Genomic DNA, 8,507 nt, shown 5'->3' with positions numbered 1-8,507 from the left:
TGACCTACTTTTAAATACTGTTTCATGATGTTTTTCTGCAAACCTTGCAGGAACTGCAAGCTGAATAGGGAAGGATAAAGTGTCTGCTAGTCAAAGAAGGTTGGTAGCATCCTGCACAGAGCCTGCTACACAGAAAGCAGAGGTAGATCAAGTCATCGATGCTGGTCATGGGGCTTGAACTCCGAGTCTGGGCACTGTCCCTGAGCTTCTTTTGCTGGAAGCTAGTGCTCTACCACTTGAGCCACAGCTCCATTTTCAACTTATTATTTTAGTAATTTGTTGGAGATAAGAGTCTCATGGACCATCCTGCCCTATCTGGCTTCAAACCATGATCCTCAGATCTCAGCCTCTGGAGTAGCTAGACCTTGATTGACACAGACTTATTACAGGCATGAACCACTTGAGCCTGGTGCGATTTAAGTGAGTATTAAAGCACAGTACGAACACAGCTTTTCCAAAGACTAAAAATGAGTCTCCAACATTAGGGTTCATAATATTCACAGTGTACCCTCCCTGGTCCCAGGCCCCATCCAAGGTTCAGATTCAGAAGGTCTAGGGAGGGCTCCACAAATCTTCCCAAGCACTGTAAGGCTCAGGTCCATGGTTTGAGGCTCTCACTTTGAGAAGCAGATGTGCACTGTGGAAGGAATTGAGAAAGGAGCTGACATTTCCTTTCAACAGGTTCCTCAGGGTCTGCAATAACTCCCCTCTCTGCCGTGGTCCTTGGTTTCACCTTATAGTCTATGGTCCAGGGCAAATGGTTTTGCTCTACTCTGTAGTTCAAAGGGAGGCTGAGGAATGGCCATGGACAAAAGGGCCCAGTATTCTTTAACGGGAGGAATTACAAATGTAAAATGCTAATTTAAAAAAAAATCACAGAACCTTTTGAAGAAAAAATTGTTCCTAAATAATTCACCCATTTTTCTTAATTATAGTTTTTCTTCCACAAGTCTTAGAACTGCCCGGGGGAGTAGGGGGGGATCCATTAGTTCATTTTTGCACAGAAACAACCGATGCTAACATTTAATTTGTGCTGTTCAGTGGCCAGCTTCACTGCTTTCAAGCTCTTCATATTTCGGAGCATGAGGCCTACTTGTCACACCCTCATGGGACAAGTCTCCTCCCTGAACAGGACTCCTGAGCCAGGGGAGGAAACATCATCTGAGAGTTCTTCTAATGGAGAGCAAACCAACACCTTTGGGCTGGGTTGAGAGGGATGAAGGAGAATGATGAAAGGGGCGACACTGACAGAGAGCCATTATAGTCATAAATTGCTTTGTTGAATGGCAACTCCTTTGTACTACTTCAAGATAACTTAATAAGTCTTAAAAGGGCTGAGAATGTGGCTTAGTGGTAGAGTGCTTGCCTAGCATGCATGAAGCCCTGGGCTCGATTCCTCAGAACCACATAAACAGAAAGAGCCAAAAGTGGGCTGTGGCTCAAGTGGTGGAATGCTAGCCTTGAGCAAAAAGAAGTTCAGGGACAGTGCCCAGGCCCTGAGTTCAAGCCCAGAATCTTAAAAAAAAAAAAAGTTACACACACACACACACACATACACACACACAAAATAATAAAATGAAATTCACCAAAAAAATGCTTTTTTAAAAAAAAGGAAGGGATTCAGATAGAGCAAATTTGATCAAAGTACATTACACGTATGTGGTAAATATCACAAGCAAATTGTAAATACACAGTTTTTTGCTAATAAAACTTCCAAGACAGATAATGCCAATTTCTTTTTCTTGCTGTCAAATACATGAAGAAACTTCCAGAGAAAAGAACCACTATCCACAATATACTGAATTTTCATTCATGCAATTCCTATCAAATCCAGCAGTCAGATCCAGCCAGGGGGAAATGGCTAGATTTCTTTGAGCCAATTTGTAGAGCAAAGTAAGGTCAAAAAGACTTCAAAAGTATTACACAACAGAATACTCAGGCCTGGAAACATTCTAGAGCCTTTTTATAGTTACCCAGAAATGACAAAGAGAATTATTTACTCCAGGAATGTTTGGAGGTTGGTGTGGCTAGAGGGATCCAAGAAAGCATTTTTCTTGTCTTCCTCCCTCTCCTTCCTCCTGCCAGTAACCAAGTGACAGCAGAATTATTGCTAGCCATCTATTTTTTATATCATGTGATCTTCTTACAAAAGGCAAGGACAATGGCTCAGATTGTTGTTTCCAAAAAAAGGCACTGAATGGTTACATGAGATTCTGTACAGCTGCTGGCTGCTTCCAGCTCAGCTTCATCCACAGTTTTGAAAATTATATCCATGCTTTTAATGGAATACCAATTATTTATAGACCCCCCAAAATGACAGGAGTCAGAAAGAAACTGGAAAGATAACAATGAATTAAAATATAGCCCCAAGGGCTCTAAGAACTTTCAAGATTTCAAATGTGTTTGCAAGAACAAATAACAAAACTTTCTTATCTATCCAGGATATGTTTGATCATAGTTTATTTTTCTTTTCTTTAAAACTGTATTTACTTATTTTTGGCTGTATTGGGGCTTGAACTCAGGGCCTGACATTGCCTAGGCAGATGCTCTACCACTTGAGTCATACCTCTTAGCCCTTGTTGACTTCACGTTATTTTTCAGATAGGGTTTTGTGCTTTTTGCTTGGGCAAGACTAGAACCATAGTTCTTCTGTGTCCCAGTGTCTCCAGAGTAGTTGGGATCACAGATATGCACTACTCTGGCTACCTTACTTGTTAAGATTGGAAGCCTCATTAACTTTAACTTTTCCGAGTGGCCTTGAACTGTGATTCTCCCAATCTCTGACTCCTGGGGTAGTTAGTATTACAGGTGTGAGCTACTGAGCCTTGCTTACAATTTTACAATTATTTCTAAGCACAAGTTGTTTCCTTGTTTTGTGGATGTCTAGGTGGATGTAGTGAATTAAAGTAAGAAAGTCTTACAAAGGAGAACCAATTACCTTCCTTCTAAAGCAATATTTCTTTTTTAAAAATACTTTTTAAAAGAGTCAAATTTCCAAGTATTTCAGAGTAAAAATTTTTAAACAAAAATAAAACTGTGAAAATACATATCTTTTATCCAATCCCATTTCGTTGGTGAAAAGTGCATGTACCACAGCGATGAAACAGAGGCAAGCCAGATCTGGTGCTCACACCTGAAACCCCAGCTACTCAGGAGGCTGAGATCTGAGGACCAAGATTCAAAGCCAGCCTGGGCAAAACAGCTCATGAGACTCTTAACTCCAAGTAACCGGCAAAAAGCCAGCAGTGGAGCTGTGGCTCACATAGTAGAGTATCAGCCTTGCGTGAAAAAAGCTAAGGGTCAATACTCAGGTCCTGAGTTCAAATCCCAGTACAGACACACATACACAAAAAAGTGATTTGCAGCTTCAGATTTGTCAAAATACTCTGGACTTCTTGATCTGCATTTAATTTGTTGGAATGTTGGCTGACGCAGACTGGCTCACCGAAGAGGAATGCCTTTGGCTGTGTCCAGGGTCAAGCGCTCTGGCAGTTGTATGAGGCTCAGTGGGAGCCTGATGCAGGCAGGCAGGCAGGCAGGCAGGCAGGCAGGCCTGGCTCTGAACGTCCCTGTGGGATCCTATCCTTGGGAGATCAACTCCAGCCACATCTGTACTGGAAAGAGGCCTGAATGTACCCGGATCATCTGTATAACTACTCAGATGTAAGGATGTGTGGCAGATTTAAAGAACAGGGGGAGGCTTTGCGGAAGGCATTGGCTGAGAATTGAGGAAGGTGTCAGGCATTTCAGAGAAACAAACCTCCCAGCACGTAGAAAGGCAGGAAGTATACAAGGAGGTGGTTGAGTGTGAGCAGTGCATAATGGGGTGGAGGAGGTGGGTTGCAAGGGAAGGGTAGAATACCCTTGTCTCATGTCTTGGGCCATTTGGCCTACTGTAATGGGGTGGTTTTTAAATACCAGAAAGTATTCCTCACGGTTCTCAAGGCAGGTAACAGCGGATCTGGATCAGGTCCCATTTCTTAGAGACTTCTCCATAGGTTGTCCCTTGCTGAAGGCCTAGTTAGCTCTTTGGAGCCTCTTAGATGGGAATTAATCCCCAACAGTAGATTTAGGGTAAACTCCCATGTGAGTGGGGAGGGTGAAAAGTGAGGGTGAATGGGGGAGATATGAACTAAGATGTTTGTACCCATGTACAAAAATGGACTAAAACTCATTCATTTGTTTTAAAGGTTTAAAAGGAGGAGGGGAATAAGAGCAATCATTAGGAATCAACATGGATGGCACACACCTGTAATCCTACCTACCCAAGAGGCTGGGATCTGAGGATTATAGTTCAAAACCAGCAGAAAAGTCTATAAGACTCTTATCTCCAATTTAACCATCAAGAGGCCAGTAGAGTGATGGCTCAATTGTCAACAGGCTAGCTAGCCTTGAGCAAAGCAAGTTGAGGGATAGCCCTGCAGGTCTTCAGTTCAAGCCCCAGGACTGGCACACACATACACACACAAATAATAATAGGTAGGGGAAATTTGATCAAAGTGTATTATATGCATATGTGGAAATCTCAGTATGAAACTCTTTTGTACAATTAATATATAAAGAAGTGAAAAAAAGGACACAAATCCTACTTATGAAAGGCCCACCCTCAACACCTAATCACTTCTCAAAGACCTCACATTAGGGTTAAGATTTCAATATATGCACTTGGGAGGTGGGAGATTTCCTAACTATGGCATACACCATGAAGGGCATGCTACTGAGATCCCAGGCTGACACTCCTCCCAAAGACTAACCCGCTAGTTCTTGTCCTGTAGTCACTGTGAGGTCAGGGTTCTTGGATACAATTAAGATCAAGGCAATCATCACTATGATTACTTTTGGACAGGGTGAACATACATTAATCACCCAAACAAGAACAGTGAGTGACAAGACAGTTATTCAATACGTCTGCAGAGACCCCAGCCTGATACCCTGTTGTTCCTTTGAGTGGCTGTGACATCTAACTTGCCCAAGCCATCCAAGCCTGAGGACTTACCATCTCACCCCTACCACCTTACAGCTCTGTACCTCCCTACTGCTGTGACCCGACCTGCACCCTCCCTCAACTCCCCTTCTCATTCTCGAACCCAGGACACCTCTCTGTATGTCCATGTGTTTATTAGTCAGTTGGACAGATTGATTTAACTTAAACTAGTTTGCCTCTTACCCTCTTTTGAATCATACATGAAGTACAGCAGTAACACACCATTGTCTGTATGGTGTTCTTGCACAGGGAGACAGACAGCTGGTGTAGGAAGTCAACTTCAGACCAGAGTAAAATCTAATACCATCATTAGGTGACACAGAAGACTTACGAACTTTGTTTCTAAGTATAAATGTTTCAATAAGTCTAATTTATTTGCTCCTAATGGACACAGGCAAAATCAGTGTTAAGAGGAAGCATTATTTACTGTTTCTAAATACATCTGATTTAGTAAATGTATCAAATTCAACTGTTTATAATGTACATATTTAAAATCAGCTTGCAAAATTCCCACAAGTTTAACCACCTTTGTTTTGTTTTGTTTGTTCAGATACTGGGGCTTGAACTTAGGACGTTGGCACTGTTCCTGAGCTTTTCATTCAAGCTGTCATTACCACTTGAACCACAGCTCTACTTCCAGCTTTTTGGTGTTTAATTGGAGATAAACATCTCATAGACTTTCCTGTCTAAGCTGGCTTAGAACCACAATCCTCAGATCTCAGGCTTCGGAATAGCAAGGATTACAAGCTTGAGCTAACAATGCCCATCTTTAATGATTTGTTCTTCAAAAGGAAGCTTTCCACACACCCCAGAGATGACCCCTCCAAACTTATCTTTTCCTCCATTTCTCCTTTCCTGTGTCACAGATGGACAACCAGGAACAGGTACATGGCTTTGGATAGCTGGAGGCTAACCGGTGGTAAGGTCAAGGTAGAACATGCTAAAATGTCTCCAAGATATGTTCTGCATACGTCTAAGGGGAGGAACTCCTTGGGAAACCTAACAAGCTGACAGTTCCCAGTTGGTAGTCTCCAAGAAAATCCTGTGAACTATCCTAGAGCATGACATTAGTGAAAGGCAATGCAGAACTGCACTGAACTGAATCAAGCGGCTCTCCAACCTATCCAGCAGGAGACTCAGACTGCCCAGGAACCCAGTACAGAAACATCCCCAAGGCCTGCTATGACCTAAGCTGACATCAACACATACTAGCTGTCTTTCTATCCAACACAGGAAGCCACTTGCAGACATTACTTCATTCACTCTAATCCTTGCAGCAAACCTATGACACAGGCAGGTAGCAGAAGGTATTTTCAATTTATTCAATCTACAAGAAATCCACTAACCGAGCATAGAGATGCTTCTCACCTATGCCAACACTCTAAGTGTCCACTGAATAGGTAACATGCACCTCTGGCTTATTCAGAAAACAAGATCTGAAGTACAAATGGCTTTCGCTTTCTCCTAATTCATCATAAACAGGGCTTGGGGCTCCCACTAGGAGTCCTCATCTAAGCACATCTTACGTAAGGTCATCTCACTTAAGCAGCAACTGGATTACAGTTTCAATCCTAAGAATGTATGGAGAAACTCTAGCATGGCACCTATGAAACCCTCTGTGTACCTTCTAAGTTTTGTGGGCTGCTTCTCCAGACATTGCAAAGTCATGTGTAAGGAGTAACAAGCAATGAATGAAGCTGCCTTTCCTTCTGCAGGATATGTAAATCTCTACTCAGCAGCGGCTCCGTGCCAACACTTTGGGGAACACCGTAATACAGTTTATGGCCAGAAATTTCCTTGGTCTCAAGCTCGTTGGGAATAGGGTAAGAGAGTCTGGTCATAAAGCAGGCTAAGTTGGTGTTGGTCTAGATTTAGAGAACTTAGCCCCCATCATTTTGCTTTTCTTCCTGGTATAAGTAAATGCCTTCTCCGAATACCCCTTCCTCCTGTTCTAGCTGCATGGTCAAAGCCAGGAGCCTGCACACGTATACCCTTTCGGGGTGCTTCAAGAACTGGAAGTTCAGTCATAGGAGCTCATGCCTATCATCCCAGCACTGAGGGAGACTTGAGACTGAATTTCAAGCTCAGTGCCAGACTACATAATGAGACCTTGTCTCATACCAGAACCAAATTAAAAGCTCTTTTAAATTCTCTACATCCAGCTGCTGTTCAAAGGGCACTCAGGCCTTCAGCTCTTACTCTGGTGGCTCCATTTTCCATCTATTAAGTATCGCCAACTATCTCCCAGGACCATTCCAGCAGGTATTTCCAGGTTAATTTGAAGATACCCTTGTGTATATGTATTAGTGTTACCAAAGCAACTTCACTGCCAGTCCAGTGGGTTGAACTCAGGGCCTAAGTGCTGTCCCTTAGCTTTTTTTTTTTTTGTTCAAGGCTAGCACTCGAACCACACAGCTCCACTTCTGCTTTTTGGCGATTAATTGAAGAGTGAGACAGACTTTCTTGTGCAGGCTGGCTTTTAACTGCAATTCTCAGATCTCAGCCTCCTCAGTAGCTAGGATTACAGATAACCCTGAGGCAGCTAGAGCTAACTTTACATAATAATTAAACAATAAACCAGGCAAAGTCCTCCACTGAGGTAGGTACACATCCTGATTCTGCTGTCACCTGTGGCCACAGCAGGGGCCCAGTTACTTAAGAAGCCTTTCCCTCCCCCTTTATCTACTAGGGAAAATGTCCTGCTGTTTTCCTGCCACTTACAAAGTCACGACAAATTCAGGGACTGAATAAAATACCAGATGAATGATGCTGTGTACATGCAGGGTCTTAGGAAAGTTGCTAGCAGGGTTATATTCTGGCTGTATGTACAATTGAGGCATTCCCCTCCCCCCTACGTTTAGATGAAGCCAGCAGTGGTTCAAGTGATCTGTGAGTGAAGCTCCAAGCCTTGGAATAAATGCTTTTGTCCATTCTATACATTAGACTTCTGACTACTCTTTTAAAAGAAAGAGCTCCACACTGGGCACCTGTGGTTCATGCCTGCACTCCAGCTACTCAGGAAGACGTCAAAATGCTGGGCTAGAGGCTTAGCTTCGAGTCATAAGAGTACAAGCCTACCAAGTGAAAGGCCCTGAATTTAAACCTTGGGATGAGCACCAAAAACCAGAGGGGGAAGGGAGAACCCTGCAACTCCTTTGTTTTTAACAAGTATGCATTCGAACATCTTATCTTCTTACTTGTCTGGTAGAGTGGGAAGGAGAGTCTGGACTTCAACTTATTTACAAGTACATTTGAGCTCAATCAGCAGGCCTTTCTGAAGTGTATGCACACACACCTCTGCAGTCACAGAGGACAGATTGATCCTCCCTGGGGGAGGCATTCAGGTAGGACAGGCACATAGCCCTGGAAAGCCCAGTGTCTGCTCTGGAGCCTCCTGGCCAGGGTTAAGCCTCCTAGCCTACACTCAACTTCAAGGTGCTTTCCCTTTGAGTAGGACGGTTTCATTTGCCTCCTAAGTAGCTAGCAGACTCAGTAGTCAGCACTGTAATGTTTCCAGACATTC

Source organism: Dipodomys ordii, unplaced genomic scaffold (genome assembly GCF_000151885.1).
Source record: "Dipodomys ordii isolate 6190 unplaced genomic scaffold, Dord_2.0 Scaffold140, whole genome shotgun sequence".
NCBI classification, from domain to species: domain Eukaryota; kingdom Metazoa; phylum Chordata; class Mammalia; order Rodentia; family Heteromyidae; genus Dipodomys; species Dipodomys ordii.
Note: the sequence above shows the minus strand (reverse complement) of the source record.